The 15,445-nt window shown below is 37.6% G+C and overlaps 1 long non-coding RNA gene across 1 annotated transcript in view; it reads right to left on the minus strand.

Annotated features, from left to right (window-relative positions):
* Positions 1–39: 39 nt before the first annotated feature.
* The window catches only part of LOC116275857, a 222,863-nt gene continuing 207,457 nt past the window's right edge, over positions 40–15,445 (minus strand). Inside the window, exon 3 of the long non-coding RNA XR_004185171.1 lies at positions 40–1,500. This is a non-coding gene — a long non-coding RNA (uncharacterized LOC116275857). The remainder of the gene's footprint in view (positions 1,501–15,445) is intronic.

The following is a 15,445-nucleotide window of genomic DNA, read 5'->3' on the forward strand; positions in this document are numbered from 1 at the left end:
CCTTCCCTCTCTTTCTGTTTTTCGTGTGTGTGTGTGTGTGTGTGTGTGTGTGTGTGTGAGTGAGAGAGAGAGAGAGCACAGCCAGGTAGAACTCTGATCACTGGAGGTTGGTATATTTCAGGAACTGTCTTCCATTCTCCTACCACACATTTGTTAACCTCAGACGTTACTACTGGGATTTTCTTTCATAGACATGCCTTGCTCTCCTTCCAGGAAGACACCTACAAATCAAAAGCAGCCTACCTTGTAGTCTAGCTCCTCCCACTAGGCCCAGCCCCTAGTTTGGCTCAAAAACCAAGCAATATGGGCCTATCTGCCAGGCTGCTCTCTACTGCCATCTCATGGTAATTCAGCCGCTTTCAGAGAATCAGCCTTTCAGTAGGTGCAGACCCTCGCAGGAGACAGAAATCATAAAGGCTCATGTCTGCCAGAGCAGCAGTCTTTGCGACAGATTGTGTAGGACATAAAGGCTGAAAATACCAAGAAAGTTACTGAAGGAGTTGAATGTTTAAGTAAGGTGTATATCATAATTTGATTTCAAAAAGTAACAATTAAGAAAGTATGACTTATGACAGAAGGTGAATCCTGAATCAGAAAGTTGCATTTTTTGCAGGGGGAAAGCAGGAGTTTGAAACATACCAGAATCTGGAAGATACATTTATGGAGATGAACAGACTGAAAACTTCGCTAAGAGTCAGAAATGATTTCGACACAATGACTAGGACAGTGCATCAGTGTGTCAGAGAGTCTGTAAAAGCAAAGTCACAATGAAGTCCACTCAGACACCCAATGCCATGTCACCGTGTGTGTAGAACTGTTGACTGCCCTGGCCCTGCTCCCACCAACATTCATGAGGAACAGCAGTCACATGTCCACTCACAGACTCTCTCTGGCACTTGGCTGCTGCTTCTCCCATCACTTGGTCATAATTTGGACTATTTCCATCTATAGGCACCATGCAACTTGCCTTCCTGTGTGACTGCTTAACAGACAAGGCCATTACAGTGTATATATTTGGTTACGAAAAGAACACACTTTACATTGTATAAAATTTGGAAACACCCCATAAAGGATTGTCAGTGTATGGCATGCAACTCACTGACCTGGGTTATGATTCAAACGGTGTGCTTGGGCAGTGCTTTTATTATTTATCTTTATTCCCCTCCTATTGTATTCTTTCTAAATTGGCAAAGAGGGTTTAGATAATAATAATAAGTAGTTTGAGCTGTATTAAATCAAGAATCCAATCTGTAAAGCTAACGCAACCGGACCACTTAGTCAAGCTCGTCTAATGCCAATTTGAGGCAAAAATCAAGATTAGGTTAAATATTTCCCTAAAGAAATGAATCTTTCAAGTTCAAACTTAAATCAAACAGCAGTATCATTCCATGCAGAAGAGATATAACTGCAAAAAAGTTCATGCCTTACCACCAGGAGTCTTGGGCTTCCAGAGGGCTTCACGCTGTCAATTTGCGAACAAGAGATCCAGGATTATGCATTCTATAGTAAACAGAAAAAAAAAGGAACAAAAATATATTGAGATAGCTACAAATGCAGTGAAAATGTGTCACCTACAGACAAGTAAAAAAAGAGAAAATAAATTGGAATTAGGTTCGTAATTCCTGTTGATATAAGCAATTCTAGGCCTTCAATCAAAAAGATTACTCCACACAAAACTTAATAAGTAAGCCGACAGTGTTGACCACGGCCTGACAAAACATATGGCATGGTTATTGTAGGTAAGCAAGACCATTAGGTGGAACAAGGACATGGAATAAGGTAACACCAAGGCACACAATAACCAAGTTATTTCCTTTCCAATAATTACAATTCGTTCATGGGAAAAGTCTTATTTTGGTTAAAGTATGTCTCTAAACTGTACTAATCTCTCTTTTAACTAATTTAGGTATTGGCAGACAAGATTCAACTAGAATTTATTAATAGGGTGTTTTTTTTTCATTCATTTGTATTTATGTCTTCCATTTACCATCAGCAGGACACTGTGAGGAGCAAGTCATGAGAAGTATACAAAGTCTCGTGGAGGTTATAATCATGTGCACAAATAGAAATAAAGTATTTCCTTATAAAATGGTTTTAAACTTAAGCGGGAGTAAAGCAAATCTTAAGTAAACAATAACACTTTTGATTTATTAACATACGAAAGATCTTAAAGGTAGTAATTAAGTGACTGAGTTTGGGAAATAGAATTTTCACGAAGAAGGGAGGTAAGCATACTTGGGAGATTGGAAGCTAAATGAAGACAGAGTCAAGAATTTCTTTGCCAATTTTATCTCCAATATCTAGCAAGGTACATGGCATATAATAGGTACTTGATAAATACTTTTTCAATAAATGAAAAAATAAGCAATTTCTGGAGAATCTGGAGGTTGTTTAGATGTCTGAGCTACTGATGGGCATGGAACAGGGCTTGCCTATTACTGTAATTCTAATATCTGGAATTGTTAATCTAACAGTACTCTGGGAATACTTATTGCATAGATAACTGAATAGGCTGAAGTGTCCTGATTTTTTAAAATTCCTCAAAAAGAAAAGGAAAATTTAAAAAACTAAAGACAATTTTGAAGTACTCCCCCCACTAAACACATACACATACACACACACATGCAAACACCTTAAAGCAATTGCCCTCAGGCATTCTAAGGCAGGAAATCCGCCACAGGTTCAGGCAATAAGGGGGTGCACTGCCTGTAATGAATTTTAAAATCATAATAAAGTTCAACTAAAAGTTGACCTGCTTTTTATCACCACCCTGCACTGATAATTCTCAATCATGTCAGTGATAAAATACTCCTTCCTCTGAGCAGATAGCTCCCTCTACTCACTATGCCACTGGGTTCAGAAAAGATGGGTTATTTACTTAAAACAGGTAAGAAATTATGCCGACAGGAAATTTGGCAGTGACAGACTTTCCGTACCCAGAGACCTCAAGAGTTCAGGGGTCAATAAAAAGGAAAATCCAGGACTTTTCTACATAAAACATTCCAAGAAAGTCTAGACAGGGTGGAATAGGAAGAATTGGTCTTGGAAATCATTCTGAATGGCTTCCGAGTGTGTTGATGAGGGTAAGCAAATGCAGCCCAGGGGAAGGGCTACTCCCTTTAGCCCGAGTGTCTAACAGTTGTGGGCAATTTTATCTGTGCTATTCAAACTTGGATATTGGATATTGGCAATTCAATCTGTGCTTTCTTAATCTTTTCTGTAGAAGATAAGTAAGGAAAAGTGCCGCTTTAATAATTGCACAGCCTGTCAACAGCAAAACATGTAAAACAAAGGGTTTCAATAAGTGGGTGATCTTTCAGAAGGTATTGGGTCAGCTACTCTTGATAACTCCCCCTTTGCTGTGAACTTGCTCCACATAACACAGCTCACTTCATATCTACAGCTGCCTCTTCCGAGGTTAGCATCTTGGCTGACCATGGCCCTTGGTGACTTGTGTCCCTTCTCAGAGTCACGCTTTCACCCATTTACACTGAGTCCATGAGTCGGACAATTCTTGCTCCTCATTGCCTGTTTCCCTGCTGAGCTAGTGGTCAGACACTTGTCTCCACACCATTTTGCTACTGTTCCATTGCAGTGGTTGAAACAGTCTCCACTTCTACTAATGCTATTAATTCAGGATAAATTCTGTTATCATGAGAAAACACCAATAATAGAAATCAGTTTCAGCTATAATTGCATTTTCAATGATGAAGAAACATAGGTATGAAGACACACACACACACACACACACACACACACAGAGTAACATATATTTAAATTAGAAACAAGGTTGAAGTTGCTAATTTTCTTGATTGTACTGTATTTCTAACAAGAAGGCAGTCAAGTCTAGCGCAATAAGTGACAATCAGTGGCATAAGACCATTATTTACATAACATATGTACTGGCCTATGCTTCACCAAGCACTGTGACATTAACTGTCTCAAAACAATCCTGTCGGTATTATAATATTATTATAATATTATTTTTATACTACAGATGAGGGAAAACACTAAGACCATAAAATTAAAGACAATTTTTCCAGATCACATCACTAGTAGGGGAAGGAGTTCAAACTGGTCTTTTTTCTGCTTCCTACTGGAGCCGGCACATTTACTAAATGGCACCGATGCTGCCGGTGTAGGTCTTACAGAAACAGTTACGACAGTGATAAAGAACTATAGCAATGTTCTTTTAGCATCCTGGCAAGGAAAGAAAAGAGACAATGAGTTAATCCCCAGCAAAATGCCATGATGTGTAAAAAAGAGAGAAAACAGCTCCACTTCCATTTCGCAAGCACCTAAGTCAGCGCTTGAAAAGTTATCCCTAATTCAACAGCTTTTTTTCATCCCTTCCTCTACTTCTAAATCTACCATTTAGCTAACATTTTCCAGTAGTTAGTTTCCAGAAATTTGCCAGCATTCTTGCATATTCAGCCTTTAAACATTTAATGAGAATACACAGGGTACATGGCCTTATGTCAATCTACCTTCTCTACATTGCATCTTCTAGCAAGCATTAGCATAAATACCAACATGTTTACATCATAATTACTTTAATTTCCTTGGCCCCAACCAGACCCGGAGTGTGTCAATCCATAGTGATTTCCAGGGTGGGGAATGATAACTGGTCCATGAAACATAAATTATAATAAATGCTTGGAAACTTGGCGTACCACTTCTGAAATGATCCCAGCCTTGCAGCAGGGAGGGCACAAGCCTTTTACATTGATATGGGTAAGTCACAGTTCTCCAGGTCTTCAGGTTCTCATTTCTAAAACAAGAATAAAAATTATTATCCTTGTGAAGAAAAGGGAATGCTTGTATGTTGTTGGTGGAATTGTAAATTGGTACAACCATTATGAAAAAGGTGTCAAGGTACCTCAAAAAAACTAAAAATAGGCTGCGTGCATTAACTCATGCTTGTAATCCCAGCACTTTGGCAGGCCAAGATGGGTAGATCATTTGAGGTCAGGAGTTTGAGATCAGCCTGGCCAACATGGTGAAACCCCGCTTCTATTTAAAAAAAAAAAAAAAAAGGAAAAGAAAAATTAGCTGGGCGTAGTGTCAAACTCCTATAATCCCAGCTACTGGGGAGGCTGAGGCAGGAGAATCACTTGATCCTGGAAGGTGGAGGTTGCAGTGAGCTGAGATCACTCCTCTAAGCTGGAGAGCCTGGAAGACAGCAAGATTCCATCTCCAAAATAAATAAATAAATAAAAAACGAACACCTAGAAGTATCTGTTTTTTTGTTTTTTTGGGTTTTTTTTGAGACAGAGTTTCGCTCTTATTGTGCAGGCTGGTGTGCAATGGCGTAATCTGGGCTCACCGCAACCTCCAACTCCCGGGTTTAAGCGATTCTTCCACCTCAGCCTCCTGAGTAGCTGGGATTACAGGCATGCGCCATCATGCCCGGCTAATTTTGTATTTTTAGTAGAGACGGGGTTTCTCCATGTTGGTCAGGCTGGTCTCAAACTCCCGACCTCAGGTGATCCTCCCGCCTCGGCCTCCCAAAGTGCTGAGATTACAGGCGTGAGCCACTGCGCCCGGCCAAAAAACACCTAAAAGTAGAACTGCCATACAGTCTAGCAATTCCACTTATGGGTATATATCCAAAGGAAATGAAATTATTAATGATACATTAAAGAGATAAGTGCACCTCCATATTATTGCAGCATTATTCACAATAGCCAAGATATGAAAACAACATAAGTGTTCATCAGCAGATGATTAGATAAAGAAAATATGATAAATATTTACAATAGAATATATTATTCAGCCCTGAACAAAAGGAAAATTTGCCATTTATGTCAACATGAATGAACTTTGAGGACACTATGCTAAATGAAAGCAGCCAAACACAGAAAGACAAATACTGCATGGTCTCACATATAGGTAGAAACTAAATAAGTCTAACCCATAGAAACAGAGTAGAAAAGTGGGTGCTAGAGGTTAGCGGGTGGGCGTAATGGAGGGATTTTTGTCAAAGGGTACAAAATTTCAGTTATAAAATGAACTAAGTTCTAAAAATCCAATATACAACATGGAAACTACAGTTAATAATAATGTATTGCATCCTTGTCATTTGCACATAGAGTAGATCTGAAGTGTGCTTACCACACACAGAAAAAAGCGGTAACTATGTGAGGTGATGAACATCTTAATTAGCTTGATTATAATTATTTCACAATATATATGTACATCAAATCATCATTTTGCATACCTTGAATGCATACAATTTTTGTAAATTATACCTCCTATAAATCTGTGAGAAAATGAAAATATATTATTATCTTTATTTTTTCTCTATGAAAAAATATGAACATTTTGATATCAAAAAAGCATGTCAAGTTTCCTGGAGAAAACCAATAGGTAATAATATTGCAGAATTGGCAAGACCCTTTATTGGTGAATTAGTCCATTCTTGAATTGCTATAAAGAACTGTCTGAGACTGAGTAATTTAGAAAGAAAAGAGGTTTAATTGACTCAGGTATGCAGTCTATACAGGAAGCATGGCTGGGGAGGCCTTAGGAAGCTTATAATCGTGGTGGAAGGTGAAGAGAAAGAATGCACATCTTACATTGCAGGAGAAGGGGGAAGAGAGAAAAGGAAGAGGTGCTACACACTTGTAAACAACCAGATCTCGTGAAAACTCACTATCACAAGACCAGAAAGGAAAAAGTCTGCCCCCACAATCCAATCACTTCCCACCAGGCCCCTCCTCCAACATTGGGGATTACAATTCGACTTGAGATTTGGGTGGGGACACAAATCCAAACCTTATCAACTGGGTTTATAACATAAAGTCAGAAATCTTTCCCCTTTATAAGTTATACAAGAGTTTAGCCATGTAGCAATGTTGCAAAGCTAAGTCTAGGCAGTAAGAATTTTAACTGGGATGTGGAAAACTACTTGCCCACTTCTTGTACAAACATCTATATTTAGCGGCTTACTATTAAGAACCAATTAATAGTGAAAGAAGTTAGAGTTAGAGGGCAAATTGAAAGATTGAAATTTTATGAGGAATGTTTCAATTTTTCTTACACATTACAAATCCAGATATTCATTGGTCAAAATGCATCTACTGACTACCTACTGCGTTCAAAGCACTGTGAGTACAAGACAGAAGATGATCTTGTGTTTATCGAGTACCTACTATGTTCTGGGTGCTGTGCAAGGCACATTTACTTGTGTGTCTGTGAGTGGTGAGGGGAGTCAGGGAGGACCAGGAGGTGTAATAGGACAGAAATGGAGTATTCTAGCTTGAGGCTCACTTTAATTTATCACTGGGATTCATACAAGTCTGGCAAACTTGTGAAATTATCTGATTATTTGCAGAAGAAACTTAAGAGTGTCTTAATAGAGTAAATTCAGGCAAACCCACTTGGTCCATGACAGTGCCTCTTTTAGCAGTGGGGTGGAGCAATCCATGGGACTTTCACTTTGATTTGTGTTCTGACCTAACTTTGCATGGACTCATATATTAATATATGTTACTTGTCCATTAAGAGGTATTTAAATTTAAAAGGTTAGAGAGAGAAAGAGTCTTTCCATTTTGACAAGGGTACAGGGTGGTTTGTGCACATGGAGGACTGTAAGTAATTCAATAAAATGTTTGCTCCTTGAAGGCTTGACTAAATTAGCCACACCACAGTGGTGGCAGGGAATTATCTACCATGACTGCATACCAGCACCTCCTCAAACCAACCATCTCACAAGAGCGAAAAGCCAGGTCAAGATGTGGAATACACCGTTGGCAGATCTGGGAGCATCAGCAGCCCTTGGTATGGACTAGACACTGGTGGCAGTGGTTTGGCATGAGGCAGAAACAATGGGTATCATCAAAGGCACCTGAAGCAGGATGGGGTGGAGTAGCAGATTCCATATATGATAACGGAATACTTTTCTTAATGAGCACATATGAGACATCTCTATGGAGGGGGTGCTGCAGGGGCTGAATTTATTACAATAGCACCCAGAGAAAGATTTTTACCCTCCATGATCCTGCAATACATACTTTACATGGAAAATATAGTTTACTTTATTTCTCCTAACTGCCTGACAATAAAAGTTTATTAACCTCATCTTACTGATGAGGGACTGTAGCTTAAAAAAAGTTAAAATCTCTTCTTAAGGTCACTACATGGGTTGAATGGCAGTCCCGCAAAAGATATGTCCAGATCATAACCCCTGAAACCCCTGAATATTACCTTATATAGCAAAATATGTGAATGAGTAAATTTAAAAAGGGGACGAGACCATTCTGCATTATCCAGGTGGACCCTAAAGGCAATTATGTGTACATATCCTTATGAGAGAGAGGCAGAGGGAGTCCGGGGGACAGATACGCAGAAGAGAAGACATACAGGATAGGAGGTGGCAAGGTGACCACAGAGGTGAAGATTGGAGTAATGCAACTGCAAGCCGAAGTATGACTGGAGACACCAGAAGCTGGAAGAGGCAAGGAACAGGTTCTCCCTAAAGCCTTTAGAAGGAGTGCAGCTTTGTGGACACCTTGATTTCAGACTTCTGGCCTCCAGAACTGGGAGACAATAAACTTATGTTTTAAACCACCAAGTATCTGATAATTGGTCACAGCAGCCACAGGAAACTAATACAGCCGCACAGTCACTGCAGAAGATATGTTTCAGATCTAAGTTTGTCCAACTTTAAAGTCTGTTCCCTTTGGGCCCCATGGGGATTCCGCCTGAAATACTGTCAACACACTCTACAACTCTTAGGCCTACCATGACACATACATGTGCTTCAGCCACCACCCCCTTTTCTTTGGAAATACATTGAGAAGGATTGAGAAACTTTGGCGTTTGAGCCTATTTTCCTTTGTAAACTCAATGTACTGGATGTGTTAAGATTTAAAGGAGACATATATGCAGTCAGGGCTATAGGAATTGAGTCAAGAGAACTTGTTAAGGGCAGAGATGATCAGCAAAGGATTTATAGAGAAGAAAATGTTGAATTGTGAAGAAAAGGGTGCATGTATGTGGATAATTGTGAAGGACCAGGTTGAACATTCTAGGGCCTCTGAAGGCTTGAACAATATTTCTAGGGGAAAATTACAAGCTTCATGTAGCGTTCACTGTGGAACCCAGCTTGCAACTGAAAATATTGCACCAAAATGAAAAACTAAGTGGATTTAGATCCTGGTTGTTTTTATTACTGTTATCATGGATTGCTGCTATTCCTTCAGGAATCTGAGGTATTCTTATTTACTTACTGAAAATCCTTTTCTTCATTTTTTTTTTTTTTGAAGTCCTTCCCATATCTAAGTTCATTATTGAATTGGTCTTGTAGCTACGTCTCTTCATGGTCATGGATTTTCTCTCTGTCCATGAGCCTCTTTCAATGGCATCTGTTTTGCTAAGAGATCTAATGAATTATAAGCCAGACCAGGAACAAACAGAGCCATAAAGGTTGGGTTCTTGCAGAATAGGTTTTAGCTTTATTTCAGCCCTTTTCCCTTCACCCAAGGTGAATTAAGTAATCTTTATGAGACAAAATTACCTGCACTCTTGCCTAACCTTAATGAAAAAGAGAAGGCCTTTTATCTATTCATTGTGAACTGAGTAATCACAATTCGCTATGGTTCACAGAAACAGGAAAAAAACAGTAACAACAAAGCACCACAACTAATGTGTTTTTCTTTCTATCTGAGAATCCAAAGAACCTGGTAGTTTTAACTCTAATTCATTACAGTCAACGATTTAATCTCTGGTGGCAGGGAAGCAAGAAATACGTTATGTCCAGGGTAGCAACAGCATCACTCCAGATCAATACTCAAAAGGGCTGTAGGAAGGAGGTTCAGTTTCCTCAAAAAACACCAATATATTTCCCATCTGAGAAGAGAGAGGCTGAGATGGGTAATTTAGGGTACGTACGGCATTTGCCCTCCAGAATTGCTGGTAAGGCAACATATGTAGTGCTTGCCTGCTATGTAAAGCACTGTGCTGGGACCTGTGGAAAGCACAAAAGGTTAAAAGCATCACCCCTGTGTTAAAAATCTTGCTGGTGAAATGAGCCACAATGACTTATATTTTAAATAATAGTCCCAAACAATCAAAACAAAAAGAACCCCAAGTAAGAGTTCAAGACAACAAAAATAGCAAAAGGCAGGCCACATTTAATTACCAATAATTGCTACAGGATGTCAGAGACATGGGAAGAGTGCATTAAATTGGGGTGGTCTGGAAAAACTCCATGGTAGTACCAATATTTGAAATGAATCACGCTAACAGGATGTAAAAGGAGCAAAACATCAGTATCTAGAATCACCAAATAGTAACTTTATGAAATATTTAGTATTTTCAGGTAATACACCAGGCCCGTCTTACTCATGTGGCAGGATCAAACCTTGGTATGCATTGACCTGGACCTGGGCACATTGGAAGGTAACATTATTCTTTCATCCCAGTATAAATATGAATATACAAGCAGAAAAATATACATTCTTCACATATTTTACAAATTTGCCCTTCAAGTTCTAATCTTAGGAATTTATCCCTTTGGGACTATCTGTCGGTTTGTATTGGTCTTAGCTCATCCCTCTTAAATAAATGAACATATGAGGACTAGATTTTCCATTCCAAATAGAATGACTCATTGAAGAGCAGAAAGCAATTAAATTTCCAAGACAAAGCTTTTTCCCAACATCCTATACACCTCACTTTACCAATTAAAAAAATTGCTATGGGCACTATTATTATTAATATTATTTTTAAAAGATGGAAATACTATTCTACGCTATGTGTAATAACCTTCATGAAACGTAACTCTGATGAAACAAACCTCGGATTCCTGTTCTACTAGATTCACTTAATCATTTGTCCAACAAATATTACAGATATTCATTTATGCTAGGTGATGTTTCCAGTGTTTCAGATATAATAGCGGGGAGAAAGTACAAGGTCTGTGTGTCTCTGCAGCATACATTCAAGAGTCTGTGTGTGGCGGTGGCTGTGGGGAGACAATGAAGAAGTAGTCTAATGAATAAAGGCAATTTCAGAGTGCAGGGTTTCTGCGTTTGGAATCATGACTGTGTGATGAGATGATGAGGTGCAGGTGGGGATGTCATTGTTTTAGGCAATGTGGTCACCAAAGGCTTCTCTGAGAAAGTCATGGTTGAAGTAAGAATCAAATAAAGGCAGTGATGCAAAGATCAAGCAGAGAGTGGTCTGGGCTGAGACAAGAGCAAGTACAAAGGCATTGGCATAGAAATGAACTTGCTCAAGGAGGAAAAAGAAGGTCAGGAGGGCTGGGCAGAGTGAGAGAGAGGAAGTTGTTGGAGGAAGCAGGAAGAGGAAGTAGGCAGGAGTCAGACCATCTGGGCCTTGTGGGCCACAGACAGGACCCAACATGCCTGTTTAGGGCAAATACCAACAGTAATTTCACAAGATCAAGGCATATTTAGTTGAGTTAATTTCCAGGTCATTAAATCTGCTGTTTTATGTTAAAGTGCTGATTGGTAATAAACATCTCAGTTACTTCTAAGCAACATTGACCAAATCTGTAACATTTACCCAAACTGGGATTTGTTTGTTCACCCAGTTTGATGATTCTACTCTAGTTTAAATAAAGATTAGGAAATTTTTGCAATATGTTTAAATACGCCTCATTCCCTTTTCACAATATTATCTGCACAAAACGTTGGAAAACAAAGAAAAACATTCACAATTACATTAACACGTAACACGAATGCATCACTGATTTCCAGCTGTCTTTCTTCCTTCTTATACACTGTCCTCAAGCACACAGCATCATGATGTAGTTTTTAATCATAGCAGATATATGATTTCCCTTCAGTGCTTTCCAAGCACATTGAGAGTCGGGTACTTATCACTTTGTAAGAGTTGGTCATCAGCAAGATGACTTCTCGGACGACTCTAAAGAAGCCTGGCTAACCCAACTTCATTGATCACTGCTTACAATGATGTGCCCCTTCTTTTGGCTTAAATCTTCACTTCTTATCAAAATTGGCTTTTCAGGGTAAAAAAGACTTGAGACAAAAAGTAATTTCTGATAAGCAGTAATGAGCCTGACTCCTTCTTACTGAGCTCCCTGGGCAGAAAAATTAGATTCTAAGTAATTTCTAAATAATTTCTGAGAATTCACAGGAGGAGAATTCCTCGTCATAGTTGAGTGTCATTCAGTTGCAAATGAAGAGACACAGTGGTGGGATGGCTAATTAGATGACTTTAACCTCACCTAGCTATGCCTTAACAAAACCTAGAAAATAGTTTTTTTTTTTTTTTTTTTTTTTTTTTAAAGTTTGTATGTAAGATTTTAAAACTCCCTGACTTGGGGATTTGAATACAGGGATCTAAAGAGCTTAAAGGTCAATGGAGGAGTTAGTGGAATTGATTTTTAAGAATGGATTTTATTTAATAAATTCATGTGTTATTTAGGAAACTGAAGTAGAAGAACCAAATACAGTATATTTTAAACACTCTGCATGACTCCACATTTTCCCCCAGATAGTTATCTCTGTTATCACCCAGAGATGAAATTTTTTAAGTAGAATTTAATAGAATCTCCACCAGAAATTCTTAAGAGTCTAATATTGGTCTAAGTGGAAAGCTGCAGGGGAAAGAGAGGAGAAAACCTATTGTTTGTTTTGAGGTTATTATAAAAGGTTTTTAATTTTAAATATTTCCACTTATGGATATTGTAAGTACCTCAAATTTAGTGTAGTCAATATAGAATTTCTGATTTCCACTGTTACTTCCCTTCATCTGTTTCTCCATGGTCTGTCTTGTTCAGTAAGTCACCATCACCCAGTGCAAAACCAAACTAGGTTTTTCTTGATTCTCTTTCTCTCAGATGATCCTGCATTCAATAATCAAGTCATCTGCAAGTCAGTCTACAAAATATGTCACATGGCTGTAAACAAACATATTGGTGGGCTGTGTTTTCATCTGCAGGTTCAACTGGGAAGAATCTGATGCCCAGATCATTTAGGCAATTGACAGGATTCATTTCCTGACAGCAATTTGAATGAGGGGCCTGGCTTTTTACAGGCTACTGTCTGAAGGCTGCTCCGAGGTCTTAGAGGCCACCAGAGGTGGCTAGAAGCTGCCTATACACCTTGCCACATGGGTTTCTCCAACATGGTCACTCAATTCATCAAGCCTACAGAAAAACAGTGAAGAATCATCTCTGGCTTCAGTCTGCTGAGATGGAGTTTCACATAATGTGACATAATGACAGGAGCTGTATCCTATCACCTTTGCTATATAACAAAACCTAATCACAGGAATGACATCTCATTACCTTTACCATAGGTAATTGGTTAGAAGCAAGTCACAGGTCCTATTCACACTCAAGGGTAGAAGATTACCAAAGCCATGAATACTAGGAGGTGGGAAACATTGGGGCTTATCTCAGTGTCTGTCTGCAACACTTATACTGATATTCTTTATTAATAGTTTTTTTTGTTTTTTGTTTTTTGTTTTTTCTGGTTTTGAGCTCATAGCTTTATTTCTTTTACTTACTTTGATTTCAGATGTTTTTGTCCCTCTAGGTTTTTTAGGTGGAAGCATATGCCATTGATTTGAGACCATTCTTCTTTCCTAAAAAAAGGTGTTTGGTACTATCAGTCACCTTCCAATCAGTGTGATAACAGCATCCTACACATTTTTACTTTTCATGCTTTTACTTTAATTCATTTCAAAATATACTCTGATTTCCCTTTTGATTTCTTCTTTGACATATAGGTTAATTAGAAGTGTGTTATTTCATTTCCTAACTCATGGGGATTTTCCAGATATTTTTCTACTATTAATTCCTAATTTAATTCCATTGTGGCTAGGGAACATATTTTGTATGTTTTGAATTCTTTTTAAATTAATAAGACTTCTTTTACGGTCAGAATATTGCCTATCTTGGTAAATGTTCCATGGGCCTTTGAAAATAATGTGTATTTTTATTAGAGAGAGTCTTCCATAATGTCAATTAGGTTAAATTAGTTGAAAACATTAAGTCTTTTATATTCTTAGTATACATTTTCTGTTATTTATTGAAAAAAATTTTTTTAAATATTCAACTATGATTGTCATACTACCGCATATATGGTGAAAACCTCCAATACATCAGTATAATTTCTACTTTAAATAACCAATTGTATTTTAAAGAGAATTTTAAGAGTATTTTTATATATGCTCACACTTTTAACATTCTCAGTGCTATTTATTACTTTGTATAGATCTAGATTTATGGTGAAAACCTCCAATACATTAGTATAATTTCTACTTTAAATAACCAATGGTATTTTAAAGAGATTTTTAAGAGTATTTTTATATATGCTCACACTTTAAACATTCTCAGTGTTATTTATTACTTTGTATAGATCTAGATTTCAGCTCCTGTTTGTCTGAAACATTTTTTATTTTTATTTTGGTTTTGAGAGATATTTTGCTGAGTATAAATTCTTGGTTGACAATTTTATTCTTTCAGTACTTTAAGAGGTTTCTTCTCTGTCTTCTGGCTTGCATTGTTTTCAATGTCTGCAGTCATTTTTTTGTTCTCTTTTTGTCTGTATTCATTGTGACTTTTTTTTTCTTTCGGCTACTTTTAAGGTTTTCTGTTTATCACTGGTTTTCAGCAATTTGATGATAATATACCTTGGTGCAATTTTCTTCCTGTGCTTTTGCTTGGCATTTACTGAGTTTCTAGGATCTTTGGGCCTATATTTTTCATCAGATTTGTAAATTTTCACCCATTATTTCCTCAAATTTTTTTCCACGTCTCTTACCTTTTGAGTACTCTAATTAAAAATATATTGGCCTGCTTGAAATTTTCCTGTGTGAGAAATTTGGTTAGTTTCTATAGGAATATCTTCAAATTGACTAACCTTTTCTTATGTAGTATCTAATCTTCGGATAGTCTCTTCCTACATATTTTTAAATCCTGGGCAGTTATATTTTATCTCTACAAGTTTGAACTAGGTCTTTTTAATTATCTTCCATATCTGTGTTTAGCATGCTCATGCTTTCTTTTACTTTCTTGAACATATAGAATACACTTATAATACTGCTTAATATCCTTGCGTGCTGACACTTTCATCTGTGTCTTTTTCTGAATCTTCTTGTATTGATTTATGTTATTTCTCCTAATAAAACGTGTATTTTTTCTTCTTCTTTGGGTGTATAAGTAAGTTTGTATTGGGTGCTTGACATTTGAATTTTATATTTTTGAACGCTGGATATTTTTATATTCTTTAAAGTATGTTTGAGATTTGTTCTGAAACCCAAATAAATTATTTGGTAAGCTTTTCAAGCCTTGCTTATAATCTTTGTTATAGAAGACCAGAGCAGTCTTTAGGAATAATTTTTTATTGCTACTAAGGCAATACAGTTCCAAGTACATTGCCAGTGCCCTGTACACTACAAGGTTTTTCCACTTTGGCTGGAAGGACAAAAATTATTACCAGTCTTA

The sequence above is a fragment of the Papio anubis genome, chromosome 7 (genome assembly GCF_008728515.1).
Source record: "Papio anubis isolate 15944 chromosome 7, Panubis1.0, whole genome shotgun sequence".
In the NCBI taxonomy this organism is placed as follows: domain Eukaryota; kingdom Metazoa; phylum Chordata; class Mammalia; order Primates; family Cercopithecidae; genus Papio; species Papio anubis.